The sequence below is a fragment of the Sus scrofa genome, chromosome 12 (assembly GCF_054392235.1).
Source record: "Sus scrofa isolate SSC_HxYL_T2T_F1_AM1 chromosome 12, Sscrofa_HxYL_maternal_Yorkshire_Landrace_v2.0, whole genome shotgun sequence".
In the NCBI taxonomy this organism is placed as follows: domain Eukaryota; kingdom Metazoa; phylum Chordata; class Mammalia; order Artiodactyla; family Suidae; genus Sus; species Sus scrofa.
Genome location: NC_139394.1, coordinates 59,460,234 through 59,483,692, shown reverse-complemented (window position 1 = coordinate 59,483,692; position 23,459 = coordinate 59,460,234). Strand labels below are relative to the sequence as shown.

The following is a 23,459-nucleotide window of genomic DNA, read 5'->3' as shown; positions in this document are numbered from 1 at the left end:
CCCTGCCTGCACCTCTGGCCCCGGGTCCCACTGAGCCCAGGCTCCAGGTCACAAGGGTTGGTACCCTCCCGTCCAGAGGCAGCCCCATGATTCCACTTCCACTCTGCAGGCCTCAGTACATGCCTTTTTCTCTAGCCAACTTAGTGATGCATTTTTTCCTAAGTTTGTGTTTTGGTCTGTTCCTTTTTTTTTTTTTTTTTCTTGCACACAATATTCTCTATTTTTTTTAAAAACATACTGTCTGTTCCTTTAAAAAACACTCCGTCCTGTACTTGTTACCGTTGCCTTCAGAGGCGTCCGTTCCTCCATATGCCACGCAGATAGGCTGCTGGATTGGGGGCCACCAACCTTCAGAGGACCCGGCAAGGACCTGCCCTCTCCTGACCCAGAGCACACACTGCCCGCACCACCAGGCAGACCCTTTAAGAGCCACACAGCCCTCCTGGCCACCTGCTAACTTGCGTTAATGAGTGTGTTGGCTTTGCTCCCCAGTGCAGCCAGCACTTAACAAACCAAGGCAACAATCTGTTAAGCAGGTTGCAAGATGGGCTCAGTGGGTTGAGGGCTAGTGTTGGGAAAAAAACAAAACAAAACAGGGAGTTCCCATTGTGGCTCAGTGGTAATGAACCCCACTAGGAACCATGAGGATGCGGGTTTGATCCCTGGCCTCGCTCAGTGGGTTAAGGATCCGGAGTTGCCATGAGCTGTAGGTGTAGGTCGCAGATGTGGCTCGGATCCTGTGTTGCTGTGGCTGTGGTGTAGGCTGGCAGCTGTAGCTCCGACTGAACCCCTAGCCTGGGAACTTCCACAGGCCATGGGTGTGGCCCTAAAAAGACAAAAAGAGAAAAAAGAAAAAAACAAACCCTTAGAGAACAGAAAACATCAGGGCGGACCACTCATAGCGAAGGTCTATTAAAGTTTTATTCTGGACGGATGGGCGGATGGATAGACGTACTGGGTCATGATTCATATAGTAAATGTATTTTTACTGTGTGTCACGGTTGAAAAATGTTTCCTTTCAATTCCAGCGCCCTGGTTGTGCTCCGTCCTTGAGGACGAGGCCCGTGTCTGCCCTCCTCCCTGTTTTCTCGCCGACAGGAAGCCTGCCAGGCTCACCGGCGGGTCCTGGCAAACACGGGGTGACCCGGAATGGACTCTGTTTCTGGAGCGAGTGAGGGGATCACGGAGAAACCGACGCCGGGAGGTTGGAACACGAGCCCCTCCTCTTGGAGCTGGAATCCGTTTGGTCTTAGCAAGCCCTGTCCCTGGACCTTGCCAGGTGAGGCCACGTCTGTCCTTGCAACAGCCTCACTTCGGAACCTAAAGGCAGGGCTCCGTGAAAACTGGTTTTCCTCAAGGCACTGCTTCAGGGGAGGATGATAAAAGTGGGGAAAGTGGCAGATCCGAGAAGTCAGGGCTGCCCTCACTCTGCCCACGTCCCACCCACATGGGCCCGCGGCCCTGCCCCCCATTCCTCCTGCACCTCTGCCACTGCCCGGCAACAGGTCTAAAGTGGCTTTTTTATCAGGCCCCTGTGTGATCAGAAATCTGCCTGGCTCCACGGAATCTAAAGGACACGGCTAGATTTCTTGGCTCGGCATTCAAAGCTCCTCGCCCCCCCACAACCCCTGAGCCAGTGTCACCCCGCCGACGCCTTCCGCTTCACCACAAGCTGGGCTCCAGCCCCACCCACCTACCCCCCGACCAAGACCCCTCTGACTAAACCCCCTCCTCTGTGACAGCCACAGAATTGACCCAGAGCACCCACCCCCACCTCCACCACCACCACCTGCCTCGGGAAGAAATAGGACAGTCAGGTACATGAAGGGTTCCACGGCCTCTTGTGTCCACCGCCGGGGGCCGGCCAGGGGCTCCAGCCCCGCCCATCTGGGGCACCCCTGCTGGGGAACTCAGCCCTAGAGGGTTCCTGGCTCTTCAACGAGCCCCTCATCAAGCCCCATCCTTAGCCCTCAGGTCCCAAGTTCTCCCCCCAACTTCCCAGGCCCCTCGAGGCTCCGACTGCCCGGGCTCTGGCCTTGAACCTAACAGGCTGCCTTGTCTTGTCCACACCGCCCCCTGCACAAGGGCCTTATCTTCCTGCGTCTTTCGCTCCGCCGTCTCCCCGAGGCGGTCCCCAGCGGCTGGCTGTCAGTAGGACCGCTCTCAATAAGGCGGTGCCGATGGATTGACTGATGGGGAGAGGATGCCAGAGCCCAGGTGGGAGCGAGGGTGCGTCTGGGCAGGGCCTTGGGTGACAACGTGCAGAGAGAGGGGGGGGCGGGCTGAGGTCAGAGGCAGGCGGGGCTGGAGTCCGGCGTTGAGCCTCCTGCCACGGCCGCCTTTGCAGGAGCTGGTGCCTGGGACCAGCCCGAGAAAATCGCAGACACGCGCCTGGGCCAGACAGGCCCTGCCACCCGTGTCTGCTGCCCCATTATGAGGTCTGTTTGAGCTTCCTAGGCCTGGGGCAATATCTCACCACTAAAATTTATGCAAATGAAATAATGAGCAATTTGGGGAAAGGAATGAAATGCTGAGCAGGATCCAAACCACCCCAGACACCCGCCTGCAGGGGTTTGTGAGTTGAGCAATCATTTTAAAGACGATTGAAAGTCACTCGCTGGGAAAAAACACACCGGGATTCCTGCAAACCAGCAGGCCCTGTGGCTGTGGCAGCAGGGGACCACTGGCCTTGCCGAGGGGAGTGGGGGAGGCCAGGAGGCCGGGATGTGGTGCAGGACCTCAGGGGGCTGTTGTGAGCACACTGCAGGGACCGGCCTCTGGCCCAGGCATCCTACAACACCCACGTCTCTCTGGAAGCAGATTCGGGGAAAGCTCCCGGTCCAGCCCGGGACACCCGGAGCACTCACCACCTCTGACTCGTGGAGGCAAGCCCACCCCAGGGACAGGGCGCTCTGGATATTCATTCATCCATCCATCCATCCATTCACTCAACAAATCTTCAGGCAGTGCCCACCCTGTGCAGGGTATGCCCTCAGTACTAGGGACACGGTAGGAAACAAATATTCAATCAGCAAACTTCCCCTGTACTCCAGCTTCATGTCATAATGGACCTGGGCAATGTCAGGGCGGGGGGATGAGGTGCATAAACAATAATAAAAAAAAGTGAACAAGAGACACTGTCTCTGGCCTCTGGAAGCTTACGTTCTGGCAGGGAGGGGACAAAGCACGGATGAAACTCAACTTCTAGGCACCGATAACAGGCAGGGAGGGTTTAGAGATGATTTCTGAGGGGGCCGGTGGAGGAGTCTTCCTGGAGGAGGTGTCCTCAGAGCAAGGTCTTACGGCATGGGTAGGAGCTGGGTGTTCGGGGGAGGGGAGGGAAGCTCTCCAGGCAGAGAAACCAGTACGAGAAAAACATAAACCACCACGGGGAGTCCTGGACCATCAGCCTCCCTCCAGATCCCTGAAGCAGAGAATCGGCCAGAGTGAGGAGTCATTTATTTTCTCCTGGCTTTCCATGTACATTCCTATTTGGATGCTAAAAGATCAGCGTCTCCCCGTGCCTTCACTCTGCTCGCTTTCTGAGCACAAATGAGGATCGGGGCAGGGACGAGCTGGGAAGGAAGGGTTAGGAGCCAGGGGTCCCATGGCAGGAAGACCCGAAATTCTTGTTTTTTACAGCTACACCTGTGGCATATGGACGTTCCCAGGCCAGGGGTTGACTCAGAGCTGCAGCTGCCAGCCTACGCCGCAGCCACAGCAACGCCAGATCCGAGCCGCATCTGTGACCTACACCACAGCTCACAGCAACGCCGGATCCTTAACCCACCAAGCGAGGCCAGGGATCGAACCAGCATCCTCACAGAGACGCCATCGGGTCCTTAAGCCACGGAGCCACAATGGGAGCTCAGAAAACCCTAAATTGCATCAAGGAGAGCGTGACGGGAGTAGAAGGGTGTGCCCGTTGGTTGCGGGTGTCCTCACCCTCACACCACAGGATGCCCCCAGCTGGCAAGACTGGAGTAGAGGATGCAGCTGGGGGCTCCATAAAGACCAAGTTCTTAAAAAAAAAAAAAAAAGGATAAAGCAAAAAAAATTAATGTTGCAATTTGATAAAGCTGGAGGGCGGGCACATAGGCACTGACCACGTATCCTCTTTTCCTAACTATTTCAGAATAGAACATGTTTCAGCTGGGTGGGTTTAGTTCCGTAATGACTGAAGCACAGAGGCGAGTGGTCCTTCCGCTGACCTAAGCCAGGGTCTGGACCTGCACAGCTTCCCGCCCCTCCTTGCACGGAGGGCTGTCCCTTCCAGGTCTGCAATAACTTCTCCTCGGGGGTGGGGTTGAGGGGATGACTTGAGGAAGATTCCAGAAAGCAGCAGGGGACAGAGCATCAGGAGAGACAGGGAGACAGGATCGGAGCCTACGAGAGGAGCGAAGAGGAGAGGGGTGCCATGCACACGTTTTTGTCGACTCTGGAAGCCCAATCAGATGGCCAGGGTGCCAACTCCGGGCAAGGACTCCACACAAATACCCCCGGAAGCTGCAGGACCATGACTTGTCGATGCAATGATGGCGCCAGAACAAATCAGTCTGGTCTCTGCAGACAGAATGGGCTCCATGAACCCCATCTAACCCCAGAGTGCCAGGGGCTCTACCACTCTGGAGGAAGCTGATGGACTCGAAAGTATCCCCCGTTTCAGGGGTCAGAAGGGCATTAGACGGTCGTCGGGAAGGACTGTGAAGTTGGTCCCTGAGTTGCTAATGAATTAACCACCGCTGGGAGCAAGAGACAGGCTGAGTCTTCCAAGAAGGGGGCAGTGGGAGCAGATGTGCAAAGGCTCAGAGGCAGGAAGCATACAACTATTTACAAGAGCCAAGACCTGGAAACCACCTAAATGTCCGCTGACAGAGGAATGGATAATGAAGACATGGTACACATAGATACATGCAACTATACAATGGAATACTACTCAGCCGTAAAAAATGAATGAAATAACGCCATTTGCAGCAGCATGGATAGACCTACAGATGATACTAAGGGAGGTAAGTCAGGAAGAGAAAGACAGACACCATATGATACCACTCATGTACGGAATCTAAAATACAACACAAATGAACTTATCTACGAAACAGGAACAGACTCACTGACATAGAGAACAGACGTGTGGTTCCCAAGGGGGAGGAGGGAGGGAGAAGGCATGGAGTGGGAGCTGGGGGTTAGCAGATGCAAATGATTATAAACAGGCTGGATAAACAGCAAGGTTCTTCTCTGCAGCATGGGAACTCCACTCAGTATCCTGTGATAAACCATAACGGGCGGGGGAACGGGACACCAGATCACGTGGGTGATGAAGGTGGAGGCGCAAAAGATCTGGCAAAGGTGAGCCGCCACGAAGACCTGAGCTAAAGGAATGGGGGTGGAGAGGAGAGACCAGGGAGTCAGGAGTGGGTCCCCATAGTGGAAGAGGGGCCAGGTAGAGAACTCAGAGGGTTTGGGTCGGGGCTTGGGGTTGGAGGCGGAAGGTGGGGGTGGGGTGCCCATTCCACAGTCGGCATCCCCCTGGGCCTGGAACCTCCCACACGAGACTGTCACGTCTCAGACCAAGTTTTCTCCCCTCGTGACCCAGCATCGATCAGTCCCGGTGAGGTGCATTTCAGGTCTGCAAACACCCAGCAAAGCAGACACCATGAAAAAGACCCCAGGCCTCAGCTCCAACTCGGGGCGTCGTGAGGCAGAGACTGGTCTGCACCCTCCCCTTGCACTGGAACCGGCCGGGCAGGGCAGGGGTCGTGAGCAGCCGCCGTGTGCTGAACGGGGCCCCTGACAGCACCGGGCTGCACGGAAGGAAGAGCCAGGTTTCAGATGGGAGGCATCATCCATCCAGATGGTTCTCCAGTCCTGCTGCATAGGAGACTCACCTGGAAAGCCTTTTTTTTTTTTTTTTTCCAAAGTGTGGTGGTCCCTCCCCAGCCCCCGCAAGACTCTGATGAATTAGTCCAAGTGTGGCCCTGGCCTGGGTAGTTTTTAAAAAAGGTCCCAGGTGGTTATAACATACAAAGAGGGAGACCCCATCAGCCAACCTGATTTCTTTTCTTTTTACAAAATGCATGGATGAAATTGTTTATAATATCTATTTTAACCATCTTTTAAAAAGTTTTTAAATTTTGTTTTTATTAGAGGATCGCTGATTTACAATGTCATGTCCATTTCATGGTACAGCAAGGGGGTCCTACACACACACACACAGACACACACACACACACACACACACACACACACACACACACGCCCTTTCGCACAGCACCCTCCTCAGGGCCTGTCCCACGAGAGCGGGCAAAGCTTCCCGCGCTGCACAGCAGGGCCTCCCTGCTTGTCCATTCCCAACGGAATAGTCTGCATCCACCCCACTTAGTTTCTCTTTTCCTCTTTCCTTCCTTTCCTCCTTCCTTCCTTTTCTTTCTCCCTTTCTTTTTCTTTTCTTTCTTTCTATCTTTCTTTTCTTTCTCCCTTTCTCTCTCTGTTTCTCCCTTTCTCTCTCTCTTTCTTTCTTTCTTTGTCTTCTTAGGGCCTCACCTCTAGTTTCCAGGCTAGGGGTCCAATTGGAGCTACAGCTGCCAGGCTACCCCACAGCCACAGCCACAGCAACACCAGATCTGAACCACATCTGTGACCTACACAGATGCTCTCAGCAACGCCAGATCCTTAACCCACGGAGTGAGGCCAGGGACCGAACACACACCCTCATGGATACTAGTTGGGTTTGTTTTTTACTGCTGAGCCACAATGGGAACTTCCAATTTGTTTTTCAAATGCAGTCCCAGGACCCTGGGCCTGAGGGAGAGCGGGCTGCACAGGACACACAGGAAGCAGGAAGGGTGGGGGCCCCGGTGATCGCTAGGGAGGGACTGGCCGGCAACCAGTCATTTGCAGGACAGAGGAAAGCTCTTCCCAGCCCCAGGATTGATAGGAGGACTGATAGGAGGTCCTGGCAAAGTCTTTGAGGCCCACCTCCCCAAAGGCTGAGTCGGCACAGAGACACCTGAGCTGCCAGCTCAGGGTCCTCACTCGCCTTCTCGGACGCCCCCAGAGGACGCAATTAGCTGCATCCATGGACCTCAACCTCCCACTGGAGAGGTACAGTCTCAGAGACCCCAGGGCAGGGAGACAGGAAGGGGACTAAACAGTTGTCCAGGGCTTGGGAGAAGCTGGCACCCCTCTTAGGTGAAGTGTGGGCAGCAGTTTCAGGGGAGGGAGGACTCCCCTCGGGCTGTGAGCATTTACAATCTGTGCAAGGATGCAGCCAGATTCCTCGAACCAGGGACACCCAGAAAACGCCAGGAGTCAGGCTGGCCACACCCATGCTGCTCTCGTCACCCGGAGCTTCATGTTATCGGTGTGGCCGCCTCATCCATTTCTACGCTGACTCACGAGACATGCAGGTCAGCCTCGTGCCAGGCACTGCGCCAGGCCCGGGGCGGGGGGCACAAAGAGGTGCCGGGTGTGGTCGCCAGCTTGACAAGTTCATCTTCCAGCAAAGGAGGGCGGCGTGCTCTGGGGAGCGGCCCCTGCTAGAGGGGAGGGACGATCTAGAAAGAAGCATTCGACGCAAGTGAGGGATGCATAGGAGTTTGCCGGGAGGCCAAGGGGAAGGGCGTTCCCAGCAGGTGGAACAGCAGGAGCTAAGGCTTGGAGCTGGAAATGTTTAACGGAAGCACACGGCTGACACAGTGAGGCCACGATGAGCCCACAGTGTGAGTGTGGGGGGCGGGGAGCAGGAACCCAGCCGAGGCTGGGGGACAAGGAACTGGGGGACGGGGTTGGATGAGGACATAGAAACCACCCCAAAAGCTAGCCTTTCAAAGACCTAAGTGACACACGCCGAATTCTATTGAGAGAGAGACGTCGGAGGAGGCCGGGCTGAGCGTTCATTCATCAAAAAGGAATCGAGGAGATACGAGGGCCAAAACAAACAGAACAAGGCCCTGCCCTCCAGGAGGCCGGGGTCTGGTCGAGAGGCCAAAATGGACCATTTAAAAATGGGCTAAATGCACGTCATTCATTCATTTCAGCAAATATTTATTGAAAGCCCACGTGCCAGGCACCGCGCCAGGCACAGGGGATTCAGCCACGAGCAGACAAAATCCCAGCTGCCAGTGACGGAGGAGAGACGCCCGGTCCCCGGGCACATGAGGAGAAGCAGGGCGTGGGAAAGGGATGCGGCGGTGATGACGGAAAAAGAAGCAGGAAAGGCGGCCAGGGGGTCGGAGAGGGATGCCGTGACTTTACAGAGGAGGGCCAGGAGGCCTCGCCCTGCAGGTGACACGGGAAGTCAGACCTTCTAACAGCTGCGTGGAAACAACAACAAGAGCTGTGTGAGCTGCAGAGCTGCCCGGGGGGAAGCGCAGTCCAGGAGAAGCAAGCCAGGGCCAAGGCCCTGAAGGGAGCTCCCGCTGGGGCTCAGCGGGAATAAACCTGACTAGGATCCATGAGGATGCGGGTACGATCCCTGGCCTCGCTCAGTGGGTTAAGGATCTGGGTTGCTGTGGCCGTGGTGTAGGCCAACAGCCATAACTCTGATTGGACCCCTAGCCTGGGACCCTCCATATGCTGCAGGTGCGACCCTAAAAAGACAAAAAAAAAAAAGGCCCCGAGGCAGCAGTGTGCCTGGACATTTGGAGGATGGCAAGAAGGCCACCCTTGGAAGACAAACAGGGGATCAGGGCAGAGACACAGGAGAGGAACTCCGCCCAGCCCCAGGCAGAGAGATGATGGAAACGCCTCCCCAGTGGAGGTGAATCTAGACTCAGTATTACTGAGAAAATAAAGCGTTTGAGATGCAAAGGTGCTGTGCAGCAGAGGCCGGCACAACCCTGTGAATCAATGACACTTTAATTAAAAAAAAGAATTTAATGGAGTTCCCCCTGCAGCACTGTGGGGTAAGAACCTGACTTGCAGCAGCTCAGGTGGCTTCAGAGGTGTGGGTTCGCTCCCCAGCCTGGTGCCGTGGGTTAAAGCATCCACGGTTGCTGAAGCTGCGGAGTAGGTCACAGCTGTGGCTCGGATTCAATCCCTGGCCCAGGACTAAATTTTAATGGCCGGTGTGGCCATTAAAAAAAAAAAAAAAAAGAATTTAAGCAATTCAAAAAAGTGCAGAAAAGAAAGTGACAGAAGTCATTTCCAATCTCGTTACCCCAAACAATCATCACATTGAGTGAACATATCCCTTTATCTTTCTATGTATATACGCACCCAGAGGCCAGAGAGAAAGCTTTGAAAAACATTTTTCATGAAACAGGACTGTAGTTTTATTTGAATTCGCAGATAACAAATGAAAGTAAGATGAAGAGAAAGGAATGGCTGAAAACTCAAATTTTCGGTGGCACCTGGAAGTTCCCAGGCTAGGGGTCAAAATCAGAGCCAAATCTGTCCCCTACACCGCAGTTCGCGGCAATGCCAGATACTTAATCCACCGAGCGAGGCCAGGGATCGAACCCATAACCGCATGGAAACAATGGCAGAGTCTATTTGGAGCCACAACAGGAACTCCCTGAAATTCAAGTGTTTTGAATCAGTAAGTATATATATATATTTTTTTTTTTTTTGGTTGCTTTGTGACACGTAGTATCTTTTTAAAAATAAATTTGTATTAGAGTTGATTTACAATGCTGTGTCCATTTCTGCTGTAGAGCAAAGCGACCTAGTCATACAAGTAATGTTTTCCCCACATTATCTTCCATCGGGTTCTATCACAAGAGACTGGATATAGCTCCCTGTGCTATACAGTAGGATGAATCAGTATTTCTTAAAAGATCCTTTTAGGATTAGATACAAGGATTATGGGAGTGAGGAGAGACCCTAAGATAATCGGGCCACACTCACAGTAGGTCAGACGACCACTGTGCTACAGGGTCCCGCAAACTTGGGTGGCAGGCTGTGGGCTGGGGGCCTGAGGCAGGTGGGATGTTGGGGATGGGGGAAGGACACCCACTGGAGGGGGGTGGGGCAAACTTGGGGGTGGACGCCAGCGCAGGAAGAGCGGGAGGCATCTGGGATGCCCTGAGGTCTTTAGGGTCCAAGAGGTGTCAGGGACCAAAGGGGCAAACCCAGAGTTGGGGCAGGGCTGGGGGGCGCAGATGGATTCAGCTCTGGTGGTTGCGTTGGAGGGGCAGCTGGTGCGCAGGCTGCCCAGGACGCAGGTGGCCACTCCAGCTATGCCTCTGGGGGACAGGGGCGGGGTCTCCAAACAAGATCAGAAACTCCTGGAGGACCAGCACTGGGCCACCTGCCTCAGCTTTCCTTGGCTCCCCCGGCGCCTGGGAAAGGAAGGGAAGGCTACACGTGGCCAGCTATTACCTGTGAGCAAGGCGCACGCCTCCCTGCCACCTCCCTTAGGGCTCAGGGCTACCTCTGTCCTAGAGCCCAGGGGACAAGCACGTGGACAGGTGACCCGTGGGAACACAAGGCGGGAGGAAATCCATGTCTGCCCCACTCTGAAGCCTCTGCCTTTCCCACCCCATCCCCTGCCTTCCAGAGGTGACAAATCCTGACTACGTCGAGGAACAACAGAGACAGCATCGCCCAGCCTGACCTGGGGGTCCCCAGGCACCCACCAAGGGTGTTGCAACCCCCCCCCACCGATGGCTCTAAGGCACAAAGACATGACTTCCCCCGGCTCCTGAACCTCCTCACAAACAAGGCACCTGCTTCTAGAACCAAGGCCCAGGGACCGGGGTCACTGGAGGGGGTACAGACACCATCGCTGGTCCAGTGAAGTCACAGCCTCGAGCTCAGGCGGGACCCGGGCTTCTGTGCACCCCTCACACTCTTCTATGTTTTGGCGTCTCTGGAGCCACCAGGCAAGAGTGGTGGCTCAACAGTCACCGGCTGCACGCGAGCACCCAGACACGCCACGCGGGAGCTGACAGCATAGAGGACTCGGGCACCGAAGCCCCAGAGTCCCTGGAGAGTCAGGGAGACAGATGCTGAGCAGGTCCATCTCTCCGACCTTTCATCCCCACAAGCCACCCACCAAGTCCTGGTGACACGCCCGCCCCCACAGACCCCACAGATGCCCACTTCTCTCCATCATTCCTTCCGCACCCAGGCCTCCATCTCTCACCTAGAAACCCCCAAGGCCTGCCCGCTGCCTCCTCCAGAGCAGCCAGGTGATCTTCTGAAACGGAAACAGGATTCTCTCACATCTCAGCTCAACACACACCCTGGAGCTGCCTTCGCAATGGGAATAAAACCCAGATGCCTTCTCTGGCCTCCCACCGCCTGGCCCCCACCCACCATCGGACCTGTCTCCCTGACTCCCCTCCTTCCACCTGCCGCTCCACGGCTGTCTTCTCCAGCTCCACCAAGGGGGGGGACACGGGACACGCGGCAGCCTGCTACACGGCGCCGGCCCCCCAGGGGAAAAGCAGCTCCTCCAGGCCGCACGCGCTGGCCGCCCACCCGAAGCACAAGCCCCCTCCCCTGGCTGGCAGCTGTGGCCCTCTGCAGGGTGAACTCACGGGCTGGGAGTCCTCGTGTCCCCCCGCCCCCGACGCATGCTTGTCTCCTGTGGCTCCCCCTTCCCCTCCGGCCACAGACCTCCTGCCAGCCATCCGAGCTGTCCCCCATCCCCGTCCGCATCCCTCACGGCCCCTGGCCCCCAAGCCAGGTGAGCCCAAGCGGGGCCAGAGTGACTGTCCAGTTCCTTCCACATCCGCAGCTGGTCCTTTCCGCCCGCCGCCCTCCTGACACCCCGCCAGCCCTCCGCGCATGACACCGCTGCACGAGATCCTACCGGGTTCTTTCAAGGAACCTCACTCTCTACTTCTTTCAGTGCCTCTCTGCCTTCCCCCCTGCCCCCCGCATCCCCTGGTCACCTACCCATTCAGTCTGACTCCGCTCAGGAGCCAGGCTGATAGCAGATGACTGCTGGCCCCGCCACTTGTCACCTGGACACTCGCTGGCCAATGACTTAGACCGACACCCCCCACCCCAAGCTTTGGGCATCAGGCTGCTCATCTGTAAAAAAGATGTAACGCCTAATTTCAACCCTTCGTGGTGCTCACGTTTCTCCTAAGAAGACATACGGGTGGCCAAAGGGCATATGAAAAAAATGTTCGGCATCACTAATTATTAGAGACATGCAAGTCAAAACCACAGTGAGGTACCACCTCACACCAGTCAGAATGGCCATCACGAACAAGTCCACGAATGACAAGTGCTGGAGAGGGTATGGAGAAAAGGGAACAGCCCCCTCCCCCCAGATGGTGGGAATGTACAATCACTATGGAAAACAGTACGGAGGTACCTCAGAAAACTAAATATAGAACTACATATGACCCAGCAATCCACTCCTGGGCACATATCCAGATAAAACTTTCACTAAAAGAGACACATGCACCCATATGTTCATTGCAGCACTATTCACAATAGCCAAGACGTGGAAACAACCTAAATGTCCATCGAGATGAACGGATTAAGAAAATGTGGTACATAACACAATGGAATACTACTCAGCCACCAAAAAGAATAAAATAATGCCATTTGAGGCAACATGGATGGAACTAGAGTCTTCCACGCTAAGTGAAGTCAGAAAGAGAAAGACAATTATCGTATGATATCACTTATATCTGGAATCTAATATATGGCACAAATGAACCTATCTACAGAAAAGAAACAAACTCGTGGACTTGGAGAACAGACTTGTGGGTGCCGAGGGGGAGAGGGATGGAGTGGGAGGGGGACGGACTGCGAGTCGGGGGTTAGTAAGTGCGAACTATTGCATTTGGAGTGGATAAGCAATGAGATCCTGCTGTGTAGCACGGGGAACTATATCCAGTCACTTGGGATGCAACATGATGGAGGACAGTGTGAAAAAAGAATGTACATAAGTGTATCACTGAGTCACATGGCTCTACAGCAGAAATTGACAGAACATTATAAATCAACTCTAATAAAAAACGCTTTTAAAAAACCCTCAGTGCAGATTAGATCAGATCATGTGCTAACCAGCCCAGCACAATAAGGGGTGACATAATTATATCGATATTATCATTAATAGATATTTAATGAGCGTCCACTCTGCAGGCAGGTTGTGCGACGGCAAATACCGAAGAGAACAAAGGGGAGTTCCCCGGTGGCGCGGTGGGTTAAGAACCCCGTGCTGTCACTGCTGGGGCTCGGGTCACTGCTGTGGAGCAGGGTCCATCCCTGGCCCAGGATCGTCCACATGCGCTAGGCGTGGCCAAAAATAAAATTAAATTAAAAAAAAATTTAAAAGGACAGAGGGCTCTCACAGAGCTTGCAGCAGCTGGATGTGTAGGAAAGCCATACACACCCAACAACGACCACACTGACTGCGAACAGGAAGCATGTGCCAGGCACGGGGAAATGTCCGTATAGACCAGGCCGTTTCATCCGCTCAGAACCCTGTTCTACACTCCCAGTTGACAGACGAGGAGACTGAGGCACAGGAAAGTGAAGTCATTCTTCCAAGCATCAAAGGAGAGGCAGCATCAGAGTTCAAGCCAAGGCAGTCAGGTCCCGGAGCCGGAGACTCACCCCCCTTGCTCGAGCCAACAGGCCCGGGGACAGTAAAGCCGGCTTCTTTTAAGTCCCCACAGCATCTCCCACTGTGGATGCCCAGCCACAAGACCGATGAGTGAACAGGAGGCCTCAGCAGGACTTCCTTTTCGTCGTCCGGCGACCACCTGGCCCTCAACACGGTCACTGTCACGGTCGGCAAAGAAGGCAGGGCTGAGTGTGGGCTGAGTGTGGCCGGGGCCCGTATTAGGTCCTGCACAAGCTGTGGCCGTGGGGCTCCCGGGAGTCTGGGCAGAACCCCCAGCAGGCTTCCACCCGCAAGCGCCCTGCAGCTCAGGAAGTGGAGTCGGGGGAGGGCACCGAGCATGGTCTGTCCTACTCACTGTCAGGGCAACAGCCCAGGGAGGGGAGGGGGAAGGGGCGTCCCGCGCTCCCTGGAGCTCCGTGTCCGCCTCCAATTTCCACCCTGAGGTCCCCACCTTGGGAAGGAAAAAGCAAGGATGGTGCCCGGCACACCCACCCAATTATGGAAGAAAAGCATCCAAGAGTCAGAGAACATGAGTCAGCAGAGGGGGGTTGCTGATTTTTAAGAAAAACGGATGTGATGATGAGATGTAGGAACGGAGGGACTCGCCTCTCCTGGGGATCGGGCGCCATGAGAGCGAGGCTGAGGGGCAGGGGACAAGCCACAGGCTGCCCGCAGATCTCAGCTCTCGTTGGTTCAAAAGACAGAGTCGCTGTGCTCAGGGTCCCTGGGGACAAGCTCTCCAGTGCTACAGATGGTTTGCTGTCATCAGGAAGGACGGCAATTATAAGCAGATTCTAAGACTTGCTGCTGGGGTCCAGACCGTGAAGCTGCCCCAAGTCTTATCATGAGCCCCAAGAGTCAAAATGCTAATGAACTAGCCTAAGAATAGAGACAGCACCTAAGCAGATAGAAATTCCAAAATAAGACCTGTTTATATCCTAAAAATAGGGGGAAAGTTGAGGCAAAAAAAAAGATAGGTGAGGTGATTAGTGGTATTGAGACGGGCTGACTATTGGGAAGCACAATAGCTACTACACTCTACTCCCACTCCTTCCATCTAGAAATCCCGGACAGTTTGCATGGGGTTCCCGCTGTGGTGCAGCGGAAATGAATCCAACTAGGAACCATGAGGTTGTGGGTTCGATCCCTGGCCTTGCTCAGTGGGTTAAGGATCAGGGGTTGCCATGAGCTGTGGTGTAGGTCGCAGACTCGGCTTGGATCCTGCATTGCTGTGGCTCTGGTGTAGGCCGGCAGCAATATCTCTGATTAGACACCAAGCCTGGGAACCTCCATATGCCTCGAGTGCGGCCCCCAAAAGACAAAAAAAAAAAAAAAAAAAAAAAAAATCTACATGTGAGGAAGTTTTCATCGTGCCTCAGCAGTAACAAACCCGACTAGCATCCATGAGGACTTAGGTTCAAGCCCTGGTCTCACTCAGTGGGTTAAGGATCTGGCTTTGCCATGAACTGTGGTGTAGATCGCAGACAAGGTTCAGGATCCTGTGTTGCTGTGGCTGTGGTATAGGCCGCTGGCTACAGCTCCAATTTGAACCCTAACCTGGGAACTGTCACATGCCACAGGTGCAGTCCTAAAAACACCAAAAAAAAAAAAAAAGGAAGAAAGAAAGAAAGAGAGGAAGAAAAAGAAAAGTTTACATGTAAGAAATGAGGCTGCAAAAATTATTGGAAGAAAAGGTAAGTAGTTATATAATCCTGGGGTCAAAAATCGCTTTTCAAAGGATGACACCAAAAGCAAACACTGCAAAACATGTATTTGACTTATGACTTATTTTATTTACTTCTTGGCTGTGCTCACAGTATGCTTAAGTTCCTGGGCCAGGGATCACAGCAGTGACAACACCAAATCCTTAACTGCTAGGCCACCAGGAAACTCCTATATGACAATTTTAAACTTGATATGCCAAAAAGTACCACAATTTAAAAATTTCAGTAAAAGCAATAACAACCTGAGAAAAATATCTCTAAGACAGAAGAGGGACCAAAAGTTACATCTTTCATATAAAGAGTTCATTAAAGAAAAAAGATGAGAGTTCCTGTCATGGCGCAGTGGAAACAAATCCGACTAGGAACCATGAGGTTGCAGGTTTGATCCCTGGCCTCACTCAGTGGGTTAAGTATCCGGCGTTGCCATGAGCTGTGATGTAGGTCACAGACGTGGCTCGGATCTGGAGTTGCTGTGGCTGTGGTATAGGCTGGCAGCAACAGCTCTGATTAGACCCCTAGCCTGGGCACCTCCACATGCCGCAGGTGTGGCCCTAAAAAGACCAAAAAAAAAAAAAAAAAGAAAAAAGATGAACTCTTACTAGAAAAATGTATGAATGTCCCAATGGGTAATCCACAAAATATAAACTTAGGAAAAATGTTCTACCTCTATTGTAAGTTCTCAAAGGTGTACAAATTAAAACAATCAAATACAACTTTTCGTCTTCCAGGTTGGTTAACATTTTTTAGAGTAATTAGTGCCCAATACCCATGAGGAAATACAGACAAGCGGTCCACGTGCCGTAAACTGGGGTGATTTGGGAGAGAGCAGTGACCCACACATATTAAGAGTTTTCAGCATGTGCTTACTCTTTGGACCGGCAGTTCCACATCCGGGACTTTACCGTAAGGGAACCGAGTGGCATAAAGACCCATTGAGACGGATACTCAATACTGTGAAGCTTAGAGTGCAAAAAATCTGTAAATAGCCCAAAAGCCCACATGCCCAACTTCAATGCCTGATTAAATAAGTCATGGTACATCCACAGATACAATACTTTGCAGCCCCACAAAACTACAGAGTAGAAGACCATTCCAACACATAGAAAGACAGCAACAACTTAGTAAGTAAAAAGCAGTGTGTCTGTGTTACAGAAACATACACACACACACACAGAAGATCTACAAGGTGACGGATACTGTAAGGTGTTAACACAGTCCCTTGGGCTCGTGGGATTAACTGGTACTTGCATTTTCTTCTTTTATTCCTAGTCTGTCTTCCAAGTTTTCCTTTTTCTTTTTCTTTCTTTCTAGGGCAGCACCTGCAGCACATGGAAGTTCCCAGGCTAGGGGTTGAATCACAGCTGCAGATACAGGCCTATGACACAGCCAGAGCAATGCGGGAGTCCGAGCTGCATCTGTGGCCTATGTTGCAGCTTGCAGCAATGCCAGATCCTTAACCCACTGGGCGAGGCCAGGGATCGAACCCGAATCCTCACGGATACTATGCTAGGTTTTTAACCCGTTGAGCCACTAGTTTTCTACAATGAAGCAGCATTACCTTTATTCATGAAAAGTAAAATGCTAAGGAGTTTTCTGGTGGCACGGAAGGTTAAGGATTCAGCATTGTCACTGTTGCAATAAGAGTGCAATCCTTGGCTTGGGAACCTCCACATGCCATGGGAGTGTTCCCCCCAACCCCCAAAAAGAGTAAAACAATAGGACAGTTTAATCAGAAACAACAGCACAAGGGATGGGGGTGGGGGTCCAGGGTTATGCCTTGGTGTGGAAGGCTCCCCTAGACCCCCTCCCCTGCTCTACATCAAATGTCATGGCCTCCTTGTAGTCTGGCCAGGAGGACTCTGGGAAATAAAAGCCACTGCCCCAAACCCGAAGCCTCCCATCAAAGTCACTATAGCTATGAACCAAATTTGGGAGGACTTTGGGGGTGTGGGGAGTGTTGCTGCTAAAAGAATGTAATTCGAAACTTAACTCCTTAGAACCCCCCATGCATACAGACCAAGAAAGACAGCGCGCCCTTGGCCCTGACCAAGGGTCCTATTCCAGCTCTGCCCTGTCAAGAGGGGCACTGACACACTAGAAGGTGTCAGGGGAGGTGACCGAGAGGATGAGAGGTCTGGAAATGGTCACACGCAGGAGGACTGGCTGGAGGAAGCAGCTGTGACAGCCTGAGGGAGATAAGACTGGGGCAGTGGGGAGGCCGCGCTGAGAACAGTGGGAGGCAGCAGCGGTTCTGGGGGGTCCTGGGGAAGCCGTCCTGGCCGGAGCTGCCAAGCCCGCGGCTGACGGAGCGGGACCCCGCGGCGGCCCGCGTTCTCACAGCGCGGCGGGGGGCGCGGGGGGCGCGGGGGGCGGAGTCACGCAGGGCGGGGGGCGGGGCGGCGGAGCCTTCGCGGAGCGCGCGGAGCAGGCGCGATGAGCCTGGTACCCGCGTGACCATAATCGAAAAAAGGCCGAGCGATCCCAGGGAAAGAACGAGTGCCTGGACGGAGCCGGGAGTCACTGAGGCCCGCGCGGGCGAGCGCGGATGAGCAGAGAAGACGGGGAGGAAACCAAACACAGGATGAGGCCCAACTGCCAGATACTATACTGCGCCCAAGTAAAAGATCCCCCCTCCTCCCCACAGCGAAGGGAGGGAGTGGCTGGTGGGGGTGGGGGTTGCTAGTTCAGGGGGAAAGGGCTGAAAGCCACAGGGAACCCCAATCTGAATATAAATGGGCCCTAGGCAAAGAAGGAGAGAAGCATCCCTTGGAGCAGACGGGAGTTTTATCACCAGCGGGGTCATTAACGAGCTGGCTGTGGGGACGCCATTCACTCCTGGGAATCTTAATTATGACATCCAGCTATCTGCCCGATGTGTCCATCTGGACCATTTGCGTCCCGATTTTTCCTGGCCCCACGTGGCTCTGTACTGAAACAGGGCCGACCTCCCTCCAGGTCCCACCTCCTGGGATGACCCAGAGCCTGCGACTGAATCCTTAAGGTCCCCGCAGGTGCCCTCCCTCACACAGGCCTCCAGGGACAGTGGAAGATACATTTGACAGTGCTGAGGTCAAACCGAACCTCAGCTCCCCCATCACCAAGGACTCACCAACTCCTGGAAAAGCCTGAGTATTTTTAAGCCAGACCTAAAGGAAAAGGAGAGCTTACACGGAGCCCAGTGGTCACCTGAGCAGCCCGCAGCTGGTACAGAACAGCGCAGGGATGACGTGCCTTCAGGAAGGATTTGTGGCCAAGGTATAAGAGGTGGCCACTGAACCGTCGCTGAGACGCCGTGGTGGGGGATGGGGCAGGACTGGGGGCATCTCGATGGCATCCCCATCACTGGCAACACCCCCACCAGCAGCCTCCTAGGGGCCTGTGGATGAACGAAATCCCAAACCTGAGCAGCAACGAAGTCACTGCCCAAGGCAGCAGCTGTGGGCAGCCAGGTGCCCTGCCAGGGGGATGTGGGGAAAACCAAACGGTCAAGGGTCAGGTGGGCATTTGGACCGAGGCGAGTTGCAAATGTTCCAGCCTCTCCCTGAGTGTGGGGATATTTGAAGACGAGGAAAAGCCACTCAATTCCACAAGTCTGGCCATTTACGCAGCGCCACCCCGCCCCCGTCCCTCAATCCTGCGATGCCACATCTTGGGGACTCTCCTTAAAAGTACCTTCCAAAAGCTTCCCTCGTACAAGGCATTCCGCCAAGCGCCATCTAAGAACTCACCAGTGAAAATGGGCAAAGGATCTCAATAGACACTTCGCCAAAGCAAATGTATAAATGAACAACGAGCACAGGAAAGGAGGCTTAACCTTACAAGCCATCAGGGAAAGGCAAACCAAAACCACAATGAGAACCACTGCATACCCACCTGGAAGAGACAATTAGCAAGTGCTGGCGAGGATATGAGAACATGGAACCTCATGCCCTTCTCCTGGCGGGAGGGCAGCCACTTTGGAAAACAGTTAAACAAGGGGTTACCACGTGACCCAGCAATTCTACTCCCGGGTATATACCCCAGGAGAGTGAAGACACACATCCACATAAAAGCCTGTGTGCACATGTCCATGGCAGCACTATTCACAAAACAAGTGGAAACAACCCAGAATGCCCATCGACGGCTGAACAGATAAATGAAATATGGCGTATCCACACCATGGACTATTACCGGATCATAAAAAGAGATGCAGTTCTGATACATGCTACCACACGGATGAACCTGGAAATGAGCACAGGAAGTGAAAGAGGCCGGTCACGAAAGACCACTTGGTGTATAATTCCATTTTTACGAAATGTCCAGTACAGGCAAAACTATAGACAAGGAGACGAGCGGTTGCCTAGGGCTGGGAAAGGGGGTGGGTGGATGGGAGAAAAAGAGGAGTGACTACGGGTAAGTACGGTACTTCTTTTGCAGCGTGATGAAAGTTGACTTTGGTGATGGTTGCCCAATTCTGAATATACTGAAAGTCACTGAACTACATCTTCAAATGGGCGCACTCTACGGTCTGTGAATTACGCCTCAGTAAGGCTGTTCTTAAAACAGAATTAACTCCGGAAATGCACAGCAAAACTACACTCACACTGGTACCACCTCACACTGGTCAGAACGGCCATCATTAAAAAGTCCACAAATAAATGCTGGAGAGGGTGTGGAGAAAAGCCAACCCTCCTACGCTGTTGGTGGGAATGTACATTGGTACAACCACTGTGGACAAAAGTATGGTGGTTCCGAGGAAAGCTAAACACAGAATTACCGCATGATCCAGCAATCCCACTCCTGGACGTATATCCAGACAAAACTGTCATTCAAAACGATATCTGCACCCCTTATGTTTATAGCAGTGCTATTCACAATAGCCAAGACGTGGAAACCACCTAAATGTCCACTGACAGATGAATGGATTAAGAGGATGTGGTACATATATTCAGTGGAATATTACCCAGCCATAAAAAGAATGAAATAATGCCTTTTGCAGCAACATGGTTGCAACTACAGGTTCTCATACTAAGTGATGTCAGAAGGAAAAATACCGTATGATATCCCTTACATGCGGAATCTAAAATATGACACAAATGAACCTATCTATGAAACAGAAACAGAGTCGCTGGCATAGAGAACAGAGTCTGGTTGCCAAGGGGGAGGGGTTGAGGGTGCAGGAAGCAGGAGGTTGGGAAGCAGATGCAAACTATAATGTATAGGACGGATGGACAACCAGGTTCTACCGTAGAGCACAGGGAACCATATTCGATACCCTATAACAAACCATCATGGAAAAGAATATTTTAAAAAAGAAGCTATGTATCTGTATACCTGAATCACTTTGCTGTACAGCAGAAATGAACACACGGTAAAAATCGACTAAACCTCAATAAAGATTTTTTACTATGTTTCAATTAAAAAGACCGAACTTGGAGTTCCCGTCGTGGCGCAGTGGTTAACGAATCCGACTAGGAACCATGAGGTTGCGGGTTCGGTCCCTGCCCTTGCTCAGTGGGTTAACGATCCGGCGTTGCCGTGAGCTGTGGTGTAGGTTGCAGACGCGGCTCGGATCCCGCGTTGCTGTGGCTCTGGCGTAGGCCGGTGGCTACAGCTCCAGTTCGACCCCTAGCCTGGGAACCTCCATATGCTGCGGGAGCGGCCCAAGAAATAGCAAAAAGACAAAAAAAAAAAAAAAAAAAGACCGAACTTAAGTCTCAAATCCCTTTGAAATAGGCACTAATATTAATCCCCTTGTACAGGTGGGGAAACTGAGGCATGAAGCTTAAGCTACCCGCAGTCACTTGGCAAACCACAGAGCCAAGGGGCGTGATCGGTGGCCCTCACTCCCAAGCACAGCTGGAAGCTGCCTGCAGCCCTCAACGTGACACCTGCCCCTGCACCTGCAACGTGGAGGGCACGGGGGCGGGGGGGCGGTCCATGGCGCCTCTCCCCCTGCCTCGGACCCTGTCCCCCACCCCAAAGGTTTGGGGCCAAGGGCGGGCACGAGCCCTGCAAAGGGAGGCTTCCTGAGGCCACAGCCACTCCTCTGGGCACAGACCAAAGGCCAGTGGGCTGAGGCTCTGCCCGGCCTCACGCTTAAGAAATGCACAGCCTGACTCCTGGCATCGCCAGCCCTGCCGCAACTGCTCCACCCGACGCCGGGCCTCCCCTCGGGGAGCAGAGCGGCCTTTGCCATTTTCCCTCCAGGCAGCGGCAGGGCCCCTGCCGCCAGGCAGCCCCTCCCCCCGGCTCCGGCGACAATCTGCTTCGTGTCCTTTCTGCCTCCCTGCCCTGTCCCCCGCTTTCTCTCTATTCACGCGCTGTTTCCTCAGACGCTGCATTTTTTCCTATAACATCATGTCTGATCCAGACTTTCCTAAAAGCACCCTTTCACGCCCTGCAGCTTCCCCAGCGGCGCCCGGGCTGGGCTGGACCAGGCCCCTCCTCTGCCACCCGGCCCCTCCCCCGCCCCATTCAGGGAGTCACAATGCCCATTTTCATATCAAAAGCCACCCCTTGTACCTCGGCCACAAATCCTTCCTGAAAGCAGACAAGATATCCTGGATCAACAAGAAATAAACAGGATGCACTCAACACTTTAGAATACTTAGTGCCCACACTGCAACACACTGGAACGTTCTCCCATCTTCCACTCCCTGTCTAGCTTCAAAAGAATTCATCTCTTCTCACCTCTGCTGGGGACGACAGGGGGTATTTTTCCACGCGTTCTGTGAAAGGCAGTCCCCCAGGCCATACAAATAAGACTGGACGGAGGGCGATTGGAAGCTGACCTTCTGGGACCTTCCAAAGCGACAATGAGAAGGTGATGGATGGGAGTGTTTTCTGGCCCCGGCTTTCACGCTGAGGCAAGCAGCGTCTTCCTTGCCTCCACAGAACGGCCTGGGGTTTCAGCTTGAGAAGTAAAATAGGGGGACGTCGGAGAGATGGATTAGAGAAGGGGGGACCTCAGGAGGAAGCCCCCACCGTCACAGCGGTCCCTGCAACCACTCAGGTCCCTGCAGAGAGCCAGCAGAGCGTCCAGTCCAGAGATCATCCAGTTTGACCTCCTGGAGGAAAAGTGGGGACCGCAGAGGCCACACAGGTAGCTGCGGGGCGGGTCACAACTCTGCCTCCGGACCCCGTGGGGGGCTCTGCCTGCCACACCGCGCTGCCTGCCCCGGCCACCACCGCCACCAAGGAGCACCTGCTCCCTCGCCCTGTGCCTGGCAGGGCCGCCTGCCTGTGCAGACAACGGCCTGAAAGGCCCGCGCCCTCTTCCTCAAGAACAACAGGGCCCTCGCCTGCACCGAGAGGCCATGGCGCTTGGTTAACCAAATAAGCTGATGGGGCCTCCGAGAAGCCTCCCCAATCTGCTCCCTGGAGAAACAAATGCAGAGGCTGAAAAGACGGCCACCCAGCCTGCTCCTGGGGCCTCCGCCTGTCAGCCTATTTGTTTTGTTTAGGAGAGGAAAATTCGCCAGTTGTCCAGCGGAGGGGGGAGAGGAGGTTCCCCCCACGGTTTCGGAGCTGGCGGGGACCTCGCCCCCACTCCGTGGCTCCATCGCCCTACAGGAGGCTGGTCCCGGACCTCAGAGCTGCCCGGCCTGCCCTCTCTGGGGGCTGCGGCCGCGGGAAATGTCAGAGCCGTGTGTCACCGCCCCGGGGGAAGATGAGTCAGCACGCAGACCTCGCTCTGCCTGCCTTCTTCCCCTCGGAGGCCTCCTGATTGTGTTTGTGAAGCTGGTCTTGAAACGAACCCCAGCACACACGAGTGGGAGCGTTTATAGCCTTCATCGAAACCTTCTCCGGGTTGCAGCGGGATCTGTCCAGCTCCAGGAGCCTCTGTGGACAAGAGCCTCCTTGCAGCAGTCTTGGCTCTCTCTCTGACTCCCTCACGGAAGCTCTGGGGCTAGTGAGCGGATGCCTGGGTACCAGGGAGGCTGCTGAGCTGATGCCTGCCCTGGGCCTTTGAAGAATCTCACTGACCTGCCTCCAGCTCCCCACTCCATCCCACCCTCCAAGGGTTTGCTCAAAAGCTTTGAATCAGTCTCAACACCCCTTCTGGGCACCAGAACCAATGAGCTCGAAAGCATTAGTTCTTCGTGCTCCCACTTTCACCGGCCCCTCCCCGGGGCTCCCACTCGGAAGAAGCTCAGGCAGGAGGCGGGGAGGGCTGTCGAGGCCGAGGCAGCCCGGGGGGACCAGAAGGATGCTCACAC

At 54.0% G+C, this 23,459-nt stretch overlaps 1 protein-coding gene across 5 annotated transcripts in view; it reads right to left on the bottom strand.

Moving 5' to 3' along the window:
• The window catches only part of NTN1 (netrin 1), a 241,409-nt gene that overhangs the window by 87,609 nt on the left and 130,341 nt on the right, over nucleotides 1-23,459 (bottom strand).